This window comes from Mercenaria mercenaria, chromosome 4 (genome assembly GCF_021730395.1).
Source record: "Mercenaria mercenaria strain notata chromosome 4, MADL_Memer_1, whole genome shotgun sequence".
Taxonomy (NCBI): domain Eukaryota; kingdom Metazoa; phylum Mollusca; class Bivalvia; order Venerida; family Veneridae; genus Mercenaria; species Mercenaria mercenaria.
The window spans coordinates 45434164-45449208 of NC_069364.1; positions in this window are offsets into that span (position 1 = coordinate 45434164).

Consider the following 15045-nt stretch of genomic DNA (forward strand, 5'->3'; position numbering starts at 1 on the left):
TAGGTCACTAGGTCAAAATCAAGGTCAAATTTTATTTCGGAATACTAAACTGTGCATGTGGTCCAAATTTGAAGCCTGTACCTTAAAAATGTGAAAGTAGGTCACTAGGTCAATGTAAAGGTCAAAGTTTGTTTCGGTAAACAAAACTATGCATGTGGTCCAAATCTGAAGGCTGTAGCTTGAGAAATGTAAAAGTAGGTCACTATGTCAAAATCAAGGTCAAACTAGAAAATGCTTTTGTAAAAAAGCGCATGTCTCCCCCAATGCAAAGTCCTATAGGCAAGAAGTCAATAGGGGTCAGGAGCGAAAGTCAAAGAGACACTGATGGTTGGCTGCAATAGGGATTATCTACTTGGCATGTCCAGTCATCCCGCTAAATTTCAACACTCTTGGCCTAGTGGTTCTCAAGTCACTGTTCAGGCTCCTGTGACCTTGACCTTTGATCAAGTGACCTCAAAATAAACAGGGGTCATCTACTCTGCATGTCAAATCATCCTATTAAGTTTCAACATTGTAGGTCAAGTGGTTCTCAAGTTATTTCCAAAAAATGATTTTACATGAACAGGCCACTGTGACCTTGTCCTTCAATAGACTGACCCCAAAATCAATAGGGGTCATCTACTTTGCATGTTCAATCATCCTATGAAGTTTCAACATTCTGGTTTAAGTGGTTCTCAAGTTATTGATCGGAACTGGTTATCAATGTTCAGGCCCCTGTGACCTTGACCTTTAACAGAGTGACCCCAAAAACAATAGGGGTCATTTACTCTGCATGAACAATCATCCTATGAAGTTTCAACATTCTGGGTCGAGAGGTTTTCAAGTTATTGATTGGAAATGGTTTTCCATGTTCAGGCCCCTGTGGCCTTTACCTTTAATAGAGTGACCCTAAAATCGTTAGGGATCATCTACTTTGCATGACCAATCATCCTATTAAGTTTCAACATTCTGGGTCAAGTGGTTCTCAAGTTACTGACCGGAAATGGTTTTCAATGGTTAGGCCCCTGTGACCTTGACCTTTAATGGAGTGACCCCAAAATCGATAGGGGTCATCTACTTTGCATGTATAATCATCCTATGAAGTTTCAATATTCTGGGTCAAGTGGTTCTCTAGTTATTGATCGGAAATGGTTTTCCATTTTCAGGCCCCTGTGACCTTGACCTTTGATGGAGTGACCCCAAAATCAATAGGAGTCATCTACTCTTTATGACCAATCATCTTATGAAGTTTCAACATTCTGGGTCAAGTGGTTCTCTAGCTATTGATCGGAAATGGTTTTCAATGTTCAGGCCCCTGTGACCTTGACCTTTGACGGAGTGACCCCTAAATCAATTGGAGTCATCTACTCTTCATGACAAATCATCCTGTGAAGTTTCAACATTCTGGGTTAAGTGGTTCTCTAGTTATTGATCGGAAATTGTTTTCAATATTCAGGCCCCCGTGACCTTGACCTTTGACGGAGTGACCCTAAAATCAATAGAGGTCATCTTCTCTTCATGGCCAATCATCCTATGAAGTTTCAACATACTGGGTCAAGTGGTTCTCTAGTTATTGATCGGAAATTGTTTTCAATATTCAGGCCCCTGTGACCTTGACCTTTGACGGAGTGACCCCAAAAACAATAGTGATCGTCTACTTTAGCAGCTCTACAACCCTATGAAGTTTGAAGGTTCTAGGTCAAATGGTTCTCCAGTTATTGCTCGGAAATGAAGTGTGACGTACGGACGGACTGACGGACGGAAGGACAGGGCGAAAACAATATGTCTCCTGGAGAGACATAATTTTATTTCGGAATACAAAACTATGCATGTGGTCCAAATTTGAAGCCTGTACCTTAAAAATGTGAAAGTAGGTCACTAGGTCAAAATCAAGGTCAAAGTTTTTTCCAGTGCCCAAAACTATGCATGTGGTCCAAATTTGAAGGCTGTCACTACAGAAATGTGAAAGTAGGTCACTAGGTCAAAATCAAGGTCAACTCATGTCAAGGTTCATCTTGCCACGCAAAAATATACATGTGGTCCAAATTTGAATGTTGTAGTTACTGACAAGAACATTTTAAAAGCTTTTCCCTATATAAGTCTATATGAACCATGTGACCCCTGGGGCGGGGCCATATTTAACCCTAGGGGGATAATTTGAACAAACTTGGTAGAGAACCACTAGATGATGCTACATTACAAGTATCAAAGCCTTAGGCTTTGTGGTTTGGACAAGAAGATTTTCAAAGTTTTTCCCTATATAAGTCTATGTAAACCATATGACCCCCAGGGTGGGGGGGGGGGGCATATTTGACCCTAGGGGTATAATTTGAAGACCACTAGATGATGTCACATACAAAATATCAAAGCCCTAGGCCCTGTGGTTTTGGACAAGAGGTTATTCAAAGTTTTTCCCTATATGTCTATATAAACAATGTGACCCCCAGGGCGGGGCCAAATTTGACTCCAGAGAAATAATTTGAATCATCTTGGTAGAGGACCACTAGATGATGCTTCATACCAAATATCAAAGCCCTAGGCTCTGTGGTTTTGGACAAGAAGGTTTTCAAAGTTTTTCCCTATATAAATCTATGTAAATTATAGAAATAAACAAAGGGCCATAACTCACTCATAAATTGTTGAACCAGTCTGATCTTCAGGGGGACACAACTAGGGTACCAATACATCATTCTGACAAAGTTTGGTCAAAATCCCCCCAGTAGTTTCTGAGGAGATGTGATAAAGAGAAATTGTTAACGGACGGACGGACGCAGAGTGATTTTAATAGCTCTGATGATGGTGGGCTAAAAAATGGCTGAAACACACAAATGATGTTAATTTGTGCATTCTGTAAATAAACAAATTAATTTCAAGCTGTGGTTTTGGAAATAAATGTAATTTTATCAATTTTCATACAATTTACAGATAATCTGTAAATATACCACTTTCCTAGACCTGAATACTGTGCCTTGGAATTCAACCTTTGAAGTTCTAGTGTAATAGTCATGTGACCGCCAGGCTAGCTAAAACTATTTAGCATGCTGTTACTATACTTTATTTCTCCTGTACATTTCCTGCTTTTAAACTCTTATGCACTGACGCGCACCTGCATAAAATACTCGCAAGGGTGTCATGCAGTATTTATAGATAGATGGGATCTCTGCTAATATTGACGCGTCCATCAGAAAACAAAAATATCATCATATCCAGAACTACCTCCAGGCCAAAAATTGTTTTGTGAACACGGGGCCTGGTTATTGTTCACAGTTAGAAGATGAAGTCTCAACATAGATTCTTGTAAATATTCTACTTCTTTGGAAAAATAATATATCATTACTGCGGCCCGAAAGTACAGTCAATAGATCTACTACTTACCCGCGAATCTCGTTTGCAAACACACGGCATGCACGCACTGTTCATCCTGCAATTAGAACAAATTTTCGGGGTTTACACTTTGCAGCAAATAATTACATCTTACGTCAGAGAATTATGAGGCGTAAAGTGGGGGAATCAGTACTGTGACAAGTGTGTTATGTTATACATACATGCTGACAGTGGTTATGTGGTAAATTATATATTGGCGTTTTTTGTATTTGGTTTCTTGTACGTTATTGATGATGAAATATTTGACTATACTGCAGTAAGGGGTATAAAAACAACAACATAAACAGTAACGGACTGAGAGTTATTCTATTGTTACTATGTACACATAAACCTCTTTAGTTTAATATTTCATCTCTGGACAAACTGTATTCTTTGCTTTTCAAAAATGGGAACTATACATGCATTGCTTCAACAGAAAAAAGAGAATTTTAAAGAATCTAGACACAATCATATGTCTTTATAGTGTAACCATTTTATACAATAAAAATCGAAGTTTTTTGAACAAAAAACTTTTTATGTGGTCCAAATTTGAAGCCTGTAACTTAAAAAATGTGAAAGTAAGTCAATAGGTCAATGTCAAGGTCAAAGTTTATTTCTGTACACAAACCTATGCATGTTGTCCAAATTTGAAGGTTGGAGATACAGAAAAGGATAAAGTAAATTTATTACTGTGTGTAATAACATTTTAACATAAAACTGATTGGTGCCCATCCCACTGACCCCCTCCCTCACTACAGGGATTTGTTAATGTCAAAATCTGACTTAAGTACTTGATCTTCTAAACGAAGATCTGAGAATGACCCATTCAAATTCGATTTCTGTATATTTTGGATTTCCAGTATTGCTACTGGGCTCGAACTGGACACAGCAAGTGCCCTAGCAACTGAGCTAAGTGGCTGTCTGACAAGACCAAAGTAAGATCCAAAGCCTAACAGGAGATGTACTTTAGTCAGATTAATAACTATTATAACATGAGAACAAGTTAAAATGTGCAGAAAGTAAAATTATGGAAATATATGCTCCTTCAATTTCAAAAAAAATCCATGAAATGCACATTTTCAGCTTGATATTGTAATACCGGTTATGATTCTAGCAGTTCCATACTAGAATATTCAACATATTTTTTATTACACTGTTTGGGATGATGTATCTAAATCTGTATTATCAATTTCAGATAATCATTGGGAAACCAACAATGTCCAGAAGTAACACAGGAAAAGAACTGCAAGAAGGTGACATGGTGTTGTTGGATAGCCTCAGATTCACTGAGCAGTGGCCGCAGGTAGCACAAGTGGTGCATCTAGAAGAAGACGCGGCAACTGTTCAGTGGTTCTGGGGTAATAAGACAACACCATGGACCCCTGCTACAAAGAATAAGACAGGGCAGCGGGGCAGAAGAGAACCTTATTTACTTGTGTTCAAAAAAGAGTTAATATGGCACTATGGTTTTAATCTCACCCCTTCTGGCATGTTACCAAAGAGTGTTCGGGATAAAGTCGACCACTATTTTGACTAATGGGATCATAAAATTAATTTTCATGTTCAGTTGAATAGGATTTTCAATTTCTACTTTCACACTATGTACCCAGATAATCTTAACTCTGTTCAGCGACCCTAACTCAGTGGCAACAAGGCGGATGTAAAGCCAGTACAACTTTGTTTTCTGTGTAATTACGATGTATAAAGGAATCTTTCAGTTGTTATATCTGTCTCCATTGATCAAGTGTATATTTTTTCAAAATGTATCATGTTAACTATATGAACCCTTGTGCTTTCAGGTGGATTACTGACGAACAAGGCAAACTTTTCACTGAAAAATTTTACAAAAAATCTTAAACAAGAGGGTCATGATGACACTGGATTGCTCACCAGAATAATATGAGCTACATGTTTCAAATGTCGAACTGATGATTTTTAGAAATTTTTTGGAAGATTTTCCGATGTACAATCAAGTAACCCCTGGGGCGTGGCCAATTTTACCCAGGGGGTCATGATTTGAACAAAGTTTGTAGAAGTCTACTAGGAAATGTTACATATCAAATATCTAAGATCTAGACCTTTGGTTTATTTTTAGAAAATTTATGAAGATATTCCTATGTACAATCAAGTAACCCCTGGAGCTAGGTCAATTTGACCCTGGGGGGGTCAAGATTTGAACAACTTTTGTAGAGGTCCACTAGGCAATGCTACATGTCAAATATCTAAGCTCTAGGCCTTCTGGTTTATTTTTAGAAAATTTTGAAGATTTTTCTATGTACAATCAAGTAACCCCATGGGGCGGGGTCAATTTGGCCCTGGGGGGTCATGATTTGAACAAATTTTGTAGAAGTCTACTAGGCAATGCTACATGTCAAATATCTCAGATCTAGGCCTTCCGGTTTATTTTTAGAAAATTTTTAAAGATTTTTCCATGTAAAATCATGTGACCCCTGGGGCGGGGTCAATTTTGACCCCAGGGGTCATGATTTGAACAAATTTTGTAGAGGTCCACTAGGCAATGCTACATGTCAAATATCTTAGCTCTAGGCCTCTGGTTTATCTTTAGAAAATTTTGAAGATTTTTCTATGTAAAATCAAGTGACCCCTGGGGCGGTGTCAATTTTGACTCCGGGGGTCATGGTTTGAACAAATTTTGTAGAGGTCTACTAGGCAATGCTACACGTGAAATATCTAAGCTCTAGGCCTTCTGGTTTATTTTTAGAAAAATTTTGAAGAATTTCTTATGTAAAATCAAGTGACCCCTGGGGCGGGGTTAATTTTGACCACGGGGTCATGATTTGAACAATTTTTTTATTAGAGGTCCACTATGCAATGCTACATGTCAAATATCTAAGCTCTAGGGCTTCTGGTTTTTTAGAAGAAGATTTTTTAAGATTTTTCTATGTAAAATCAAGTGACCCCTGGGGCGGGGTCAATTTTGACCACGGGGTCATGATTTGAACAAAATTGGTAGAGGTCCACCAGGCAATGCTTCACACCAAATATCTAAGCTCTAGGGCTTCTGGTTTTTGAAAAGAAGATTTTTAAAGTTTTTCCTTTCGGTTGCCATGGCAACCAGAGTTCTGCATGGAATTCAATTCTTTGAACAATTTTTGTAGAGCTTCACCCAAGGAACATTCCTGTGAAGTTTGGATGAAATTTGCCTAGCGGTTTATGAGGAGATGTCGTTTGAAGTAAAATTTACGGACGCCGGACGGTGACCCATCCTAATTGCTCACCCTGAGCCTTTGGCTCTGGTGAGCTAAAAATACTTATATGCTTTTGATGCCTATACTATTTTATTGTTTGAAAGCAAAAAAAAATACTGCTTTATAACCCCATTTACACTATGTTGTTAACCCACTACATGTTAACACAATGCATGTTCAAATGTACTGACAGTGAGAAAAGGGATAAACACCTAACTTCAAGTTGATAAAAACCAAACTCAGTTTACATGAGGAATGGATAAAAACCTAAATTACACGAATCAAGGGAAGGATAAACACCTTATTGACTAACATTCTATAGAAATGAATAAGTTAACATGTACATGGCCTGATTACTGTAAACATTACTTCACTGTTTAAGCAGGGGCGGCAAAATCTGATTTTGACTTGCTTGTCTGTTTTTGTCATTTGCTATTTTTTACTTGTCCGTATGATAGTTACATAGTAAATTCTGGACAAATTTCACTTGTCCATACAAAAAAGCTGTGGGACAACCTGGGCAATACGGACAATTGAATTTGCCGCCCCTGTTAAGCCGTTCTATTTTTAAAGTTTATAAGCGGTATTGTTTTCAAACTTTTGTCAATAATACAAGATGTTATATGTATGCCCACTCCATAGAGGATATCTGTTTGCTTTAGTGTAAGAACGACATATATTTCACCAAGTGAACACTATAATGCAAAATGTAAATTATGGTGTTCACGAGTGAAATACGTTTCGATCTTACAATAAAACAAACAAAATTTCTATTTATTTCATTGTTTTTTAATGGTTTTAACAAAATCATATTCAGTTTGTCCGCGCAACGTCATGTGCATTGCACCACGACGTCATAATGTTGTGACATAACGATATCTTTGTAAAAAAATTGTAAATAGTTCTATTAAATTTTGAAGTACTTTATAAGAAAATCAAGAAATAACTAATTTTAGATAAATCATAATCGTTTTGATTTTTTGTATCCTTTTGAAGATAAAATACTGAATTAGTTAAATATGTTCATGATTATACTGACAGAGTCGTGAAATAAAACGCTAGGATCGGCGGGTTTTGCTAGGTAGAATCAGGTTACCCGAAACAAACATTTTTTTTGGCCTTATTACGTACGATGATCCACGCTTTAAACAAATGAATGCCAATCACTTAATAAGAATTTAAAGCTTTAATTAAAACAAACCGAATATTCGAATAACAAACCGAATATTCGAATATTGATTTCAGTATTCGTTCCCATCCCTAATGTTTTCTGAATTCTTTTACATTTTATTATGATAGAATGTTTATATTTATGATCCGATTAGTATTTCTAATCTTTCATCCGCATTGTTCATGAATGGGACTACCAGATAAACCCACAACCAAAAATGGTAACACACTAGTGTAATAAAGCTTTGACGTCGACGTCATTTATACTGTAGGCGACGTTAAACAAATTGTTTATAAAAGACAGTCGATGTTTTGGTTTTTCAACAAGAAAGGCTAACATGTGATAAAAAGAATATTACATTTTGTGACTTTCTATATTGTATTAACAAACTCGCATTTTATTATTTTATTGAACTTATTTGATAAATTCGGTATGAAAAGACACCCATGGAATATCCTATATTTATTTTTACTAAGCTTTTAAGCGTAAACTGTTCATTTATAATATGGCTATTGCCTATTAAACGTTTTTTCCCTGTTTCTTGCATACCAGATGGGGATTTGCAGTATTTTTACCAGTGCTAGAAAAATCCTTATTGCATAGCAAACGGGAATTTCCAGTAATTTTATTGGTGCTTGAAAAATCCATATTACACCACAGGATGTTTTAGACAACTCTAAGGCTTGAAATGACCTATTACAAACTACATATAAAATCTAATACCTTGACAATTTCTCTTTCTTGATAGTATATTTTCCAATTCAAAAAAAGTTTCTTTTATCAAAAATTCTTAACGTAACGCTGCAACTGATAAAACAAAAACAGAACTGAAACTGTTACTTGTCTTTGAAACGTCATGACGTCTTTCATGTTTACGAACGCTGCTTTCCAGCGCTTTGTTTAAATACGCTGCTATAAGAAATAGTTCTAAAAAGAAAAAATAATTCTTGTTATCGGTATGCAAGAAAAAGATTCTGTCACTGGTTATAGGTGCAGATTCATCTGGAGCTGCGCCCTCGTGAAATTATTACGCCCGACGTATAACCGCCCATTGTGTATAAATAGTGATAAAGCACTGTTTTGCTATAAATTATTTCTTAATTAAAGCACGCTTGTGCTATAAATTATTCCGGTTCTAATATGCCCTTAATCTCATACACTAGAAACAGTATAGAAGCGCTCTTTCTTGGTCGCAACAAAAACTGACGTCATCGCACGTTAATGCGACGTCATTCTAGCGTAAGTGCTTTAACAGAGACAAGCGTATTAGAATTTGCGATAAATCATTACTGAATTTTTCACTTTTGATAATCATACGTGTATATGACAAATTTATAAACGACTATTTGCAGAAAATTGCAACATGTATTGAAACTGAGACTGCATAGATCTCCATTCTTTGTGATTGTCTTGTCTCATACTATTAACTATTTTATGTTTGATATTCACATATTTTGAACAATTGTTCTTGGTTTTATAGTTAGAAATAGCTATATATAGCTAGAATTAGCTATGAAGCTAATGGATCTGATTAATGGCCTTTTGATATTTTATTTTAAACTTTTAACATTTAGAATTGCAGAACTGCACTATGCTTTGACCATTTACAGTACTGTATGCTGGTAAATACTATTTACTGCTGCTGTAAGACATAACACCCTCACTTGCTTTCATTTTTTCGTATTTACAAAACAAAAACACATTTTCCCAAATTCCATCTTAAAAATTATGGTAAAATAAAACACCTAAATATGCTACTGTATTTTTGGAAAGTTACTGGAAACAAACAATTTTTTAACCTAGATATACTGTACTGAGTATACTAGATCTACTTTATAACAGTTGCATTTTTACATTTTATCCATTATTACAGAAACAGCATGTCAATGTGTACAGGATTGTAATATTGTCTTTTACTTTTAGTGATGGTGAAAAATTCAAATTTACTGAATTTGAATATCAAATGAATAAAGATAATAATAGATCTAGAAATTTGTTTTTGAACACATTTATTGCATCCAAATGTTAAATGGTAGGCCTAAACATCTTATGTACCTAGCATCAAACCACAACGGATTGAATCTGATGTTTGCCACAATCATTACATTATTCAGTTTACATCTCCAAGCTGAAACTGAAAGTGGCTATTTGCAAAATACAAGAAATGACCAACACTCCCTATTACTACTGTAACAGTAATTTCGTATTTAATCTATACTGTACAGTACATTCGGGATAATACTTACAGTAGACATGAGAAAATATCCAATCTATTAACGCACTCATTCTGCAGAAGCTAATGTCACCAACTTCATGGTGCAACTGAAATGAGATCATTCTTCTTGACTGGCCGTTGCTAAGTTACGTTGGGGTACCATACGGGTCAGATAAATATATAAAATTCCAAACAGAGCTACGACTGAGGGTAAGTAATTACATTAGAAGCAATGCTGAAAAGCTAAGACAATACTCGTTGTCTAACCTTGGTAGACACAAAAAAACAGGGGGTTCTTCTGTTAAATTTATTAAACTCGAGCAGACTTCAAATAGATCTATCAAAAGCTGTAGTACAGTACAGTAGATCTACATATAAATCTTAAGTAAAAACATGTTAGTAGCTGGACCCAACCGGTTATGCCTAGATCTATCCTCAGAATACGACCAAAAAATAACAAAAATGCAATACCCATTAAGAGCGTCATCCACGGATGGCTCATCTCATAGTGTGCGTCATCCATGGATGGCTGATCTGCAGAGATGCGCGACGTCTGGAAGAATGTCATCCGTGGATGACTCAGTTACGTATGGTAAGTAAGAAATGTTATAGATCGCCATCCATGGATTGCTCATTATTGATGTTGTTAATGGAAGTCATGGAGAATTAATATGACAGGCAACATAGGCCTACGTACAATATTTATTTTATTTATCTATGAATGTTAAAATTCAAATATAACATCACAAAAAAAAATTACATCTAAAAACACCTGTTTTCTTATTTAAAAACCATATTCTGACTTCAGATAATTCCCTGTTAAAGGCTTTTGTTCGAATCTTTGGACGCAGACACATTATATCGATTATTTTTCGTCTGTAAAAATATTGATTGAAGAATTGATTTCATAAGTAAAGTATCAATACATGTTTTATAATACTTTTTCAGTACAAAATATAAATGGATTAGTTCCTCCTTTTTTCTATAAATATTTGCATTGTATGCACAAGCGTTGGAAAATGCAGAAAAAGAGTTAATTTATGCTTGCATTAGATTTTTACAATGGCGATGATCCACGGATGTATTTATCACTACAAATAAATAGGGATGAATTGATTAATCCTTTTCTTTTCTCAATCGGCTATTTAGATTAAATGTTAAAATAAATCGGGAACGCGCTAGATGAAATGATGGATTCATTCATGTTTGATTTTAAATTTATACCTGTTTTGGTCCGTGAATGCTTTTTACAGTTCATGTCATATTAGTATTAAACATTTCTTTCTTTCAATATTGGCATTCATTCTACATACACGTACAAGTTCGAAAATATGCAAAACGTTTGACCTTTGAAATGGCCGGAGAATATAATTTTCACTACACATATTGATTGCATCCCGTATTTTTGAAATATATAAGTCATTTAAACCCCGTATTTCCGGCATATACGGGAAATATACGGAGTTGTATACCAAGCATATTCGGGACATATACGTGCCGTATTTTCGAAATATACAAATTATTTAAATCCCGTATTTCCGGCATATACGGGAAATATACGGAGTTGTATACAAAGAATATACGGGAAATATAAGTCCCGTATTTTTAAAATATACAAATTATTTAAATCCCGTATTTCTGGCATATACGGGAAATATACGGAGTTGTACACCAAGCATATACGGGACATATACGTGCCGTATTTTCGAAATATACAAATTATTTAAATCCCGTATTTCCGGCATATACGGGAAATATACGGAGTTGTATACGAAGAATATACGGGAAATTTAATCCCTGTATTTTCGAAATATACAAACTATACATATCCCGTATATCCAGAATATACGGGAAATATACGGGGTTGTATATGAAACATATACGGGACATATACGTCCCGTATTTTCGAAATATACAAATTATTTAAATCCCGTAATTCCGGCATATACGGGAAATATACGGAGTTGTATACAAAGAATATACGGGAAATTTAATCCCTGTATTTTCGAAATAAACAAACTATACATATCCCGTATATCCAGAATATACGGGAAATATACGGGGTTGTATATGAAACATATACGGGAAATATACGTGCCGTATTTTCGTAATATACGGATTTATGTATTCCCGTACACCAGACATTTACGGGAATATACAGTGTTGTATACGATCAGAATAACCCTTTTTAGAATTTCCCGTATTTCAATAATATACGGGGTATCGTATACTAAGAATTCCGTATTTCATAGTATACGGATATCCGTATTTTATTAGTATACGGACTTTTAAATATACAAGCTCCGTACACGCCCGTATTTTAGTTTTCCCGTATTTCTTCCCGTATACGGGTAATATACGGGGTCCCGTACACTCCCGTATATTAACGCTTTTTTCGCAGTGACGTTTGTGTTTAAAAAAATTTCAAAGTGTAATAGAAGACTATAATCTTGAAGATAACAAAAGCATTTAAAAGACACTAGAAGAAAAAGTAAAGAATATTGAAGAATTAAAAAAAGATTTTAAAAATAATTCATTATTAGTAGTTCAAATACAAGGTAAACTTGAAGTAGAAATGAAAGCTATGGTTGATTCTATTAAAGAACTTGAAGAGAAATCTGCTTTAACAGATAGTCGGTTGAAAAAAGTATTCAGAACCAATTTTGAAAGCTTATACAATCGAGTTCAGGAAATAAACAATATTATGATTAAACATGAATAATTAAGATTATTGAAGCCGAGAAAAAGTTACAAAATATGTATCAGTTAGAAGTCAGAACAGAAATAAATAAACTAAATACTGACTTTACAAAAAAAGCATTAAGATTTGTTGGATACATTTTCAAATACATTTGCAGAATATAAATCTGAACTGGAAAAGGCAGCTTCACAAAGAGGTGATGACCATGACACAGCATTAGATAACCTTGAAAAAGAGCTTCATTCTAAAATAGAAAATTTTAAGAAACAACATCGGATCTTGATTAGTACTGTTGACACACGTCACAATTTAAAGCACGCGGACTTAAGTACACTTACAGGTCTATTACAAAATGATATTAACGAATTTAATGCTAAACTTAAGAAAAAAATAGAAAGAACTGGACTTTGTAGCTGAAAAATCAGATAAACACGGAGAATTAATTACCTCTAATGCTAAAGCAATTTCAACAAATACCGAAGAAATTACAAAAGTAAAAAATGTGTTTTTTAAAGAAACACACTTAGCTAGAACAAAAAAAAAAAAATACTGTTGACAATTTGCCTGCTTCTGAAGTTGCTGCAACAAAACGAGTTAATGATTTAGCTGAAGTAATTCTTGAACATGAAAATAAATATAAAGCAATAGAAGAAGAACTAGAAAAAGTAAAACGTGAAGTGTTTTGAACAGTACAATAACAGACAACTAGATGCAACAATTGTTTTTCTAGAAGTATATACAATTAAAGATAAACAGTTACAACAACAAGTGACAAATACTCGAGATATTTTTTGCATTATTTGGAATACGAGTTAATAAGATTATAGATTATAAAAGATTTATTAAAAAAAGAAAATGGTATATTTAAAATCAAACAAGATGGGGATTATATAATTGAAATAAATGTTATCATTGAAAGCTCTGGTAAAGAATTAAATCGTTTTTTTAGCCGGCGGGATGATCATACGCACAAACATGAGCATATATCATCTGCGGTTAAAAATACAAAACTGGTTTTTAAGAGAAAGATTGAAATTAATTTAAGCAAAGGAGCTTTACAATCGTTGAGAAGATCATGTAATTCTTTTGGATATTCAAGATCTTTCAATTATAAAGATAGTTTTACCTTTTGCAATTAATTTCTTATACTGTTTTTTGGTGACCCATTTAAAATTTCCAGAGGGTAAAGGTCGACACATAGCCCAACCGGAAAGATTATTGGCGTCGAGATACATAGTGTATTTAGTTTCTAATTTTGAATTATAATCTTTCATATATTTATTGTTGCTTTACTGTAACGATTAGCTATACAACTTATTCCTCCACTCAGTCCTTTTTCAATAAAAAGATACATATCAATATCAGTTATTAAATCCAAATTTATTCCAGTCATTTTTAACATTGCACCCCAGGCTAACCCAGGACTACTAAAGTAATGACAAGGGTCAAGTTTATAATATTCCAAATAGTTTTCTAAAATTTTCAAAAACATCAGCTAAAAGTAATACGTCAGTTTTTAAATATAAATCATGATATTCTCCCAATGTTTTTATTTGAAATTGATTCCAAACACTTAATCATGCTCATATTCATTGTCAGATATATGTGTTTCATTTAAAATTGAATAAAACTCTTTTTCAGGAGGCAATTTTGTTTCTTTGAATTTTTCAAATGAATCCATGTAATGATGTGGATAAATACCTTTGTTTTTAATAATTCAAGTTTACTTTTACTAAATTCTTGAGATGTGTACTTAAATTCTGGAATATTTGTTACTAAGTTATCCAATGATTGAGACATAAATTGAAAACTATCTATAAAAATCAAATCACTTGCCATAAATGCCATATATCTTTCCATATTGTTAGGAATTACATCATTTTTATTTTAAATTTTCCTATTTGTTGTATAATAAAATGACCATCATAACCTCTTCAATTATGAAAAATAACACGAATTTTGTGTGTTAGTCTAAATTATTATTACAGCCTAGCTGAGCATTTCCTCTCAATTGTCCTGTTACATGACAATGGTCTCGGACGGGCGTTAGCCCTTGGGGACTGATGTCCTTCACTGGAATATCAGTTTTCTTTTCTCTTCCACAGATATGAGAAAAACTTTTCTTTTTTTTAAAAAAACAGCTTCATCTTTTTCAGACATTATTAATTCTTTGTTAAAGTTTTCATTAAATATTTTCATACAATACTCTTCTTCCTCAAGCATTTTTAATAAAGTTAGAAACTGCATTAGGACCTCTGTAAACTTGTGTTGGTTTAGCGTATTTATCATCATAACAAAAAACTTTATAACCGTAACCACAATCTATATGTTTTCGATATGGTTCAGTAAATGAAGATTCAGGTGATGGTAAAGCAGTTGATATTTTTTCAGTTATTGATTCAAAATC